Source organism: Carettochelys insculpta, chromosome 29, assembly GCF_033958435.1.
Source record: "Carettochelys insculpta isolate YL-2023 chromosome 29, ASM3395843v1, whole genome shotgun sequence".
In the NCBI taxonomy this organism is placed as follows: domain Eukaryota; kingdom Metazoa; phylum Chordata; order Testudines; family Carettochelyidae; genus Carettochelys; species Carettochelys insculpta.
This window is the reverse complement of record NC_134165.1, coordinates 13,377,655-13,378,448: the sequence shown is the minus strand read 5'-3', so window position 1 is coordinate 13,378,448 and position 794 is coordinate 13,377,655.

Genomic DNA, 794 nt, shown 5'->3' with positions numbered 1-794 from the left:
CCTGCCTCTGGCACCCCAAAAACCTCCCGCTCCCCAACTCCCTACCCCAGGTCAGCACCCAAACCCTCTGCCCCCCCTTTCCTCTCTGCCCCAGGGCATAACCCCCTCCCAGACCCCACACCCCTCCCCCAGGCCAGCATCCTCCCCTGCACCCCAGCTCCCTTCTGCACCCAACCCCCCTCCCAGGCCCTGCAAACCCAAAAGTGCAGCTCTCGACCACTTCCCAACTCCTTGGAGTGGCAGCTCCCCAAAGATCAGCACCCACCCCTAGCGGCCGCCAGGCCCAGGGTGCCTCCCAAGCAGACGCTGCTCGTCCAGCAAAGGGATAAAGGAGCCTCACTGGCTGCTCCCGCCACCTCCCACCTGGCTCAGGTAGTCGCAATCCCCCAGTGTAGGGAGGCCCCCTGGAACTTGTGCCAAAGAGCAGAAAGGGGTCAGCCCCTGCCTGTCAGGACTCAGCGCCGTGGCCAGGCCAGGGGGCACCCACAGGGACTCTGATGCCCTGCCTGTCTCCCCCGAACACAGGGCCTCGTTAGCAAACCGCTGCCAGGGCTAGAGCCTCGGCCGCCAGCTACTCCTTTGCCTTGAATACACTCGTCTGGCTCCCCACCAACGCCCTGTCAGAACCACTGTCACCGTGCTCCTCAGTTAACAGTAGCATTGCCTAGTGGGCAGACAGCACCCTGGGGTTCCCATCCCAGCTCTGCCGCTGACCTTCAGCCAGTTCTTCTCTGTGCCTCGGTCCCGCTCCCCCGCATCTGCCTTGTATTTATGCATCCAGGCCCAAATCCCTA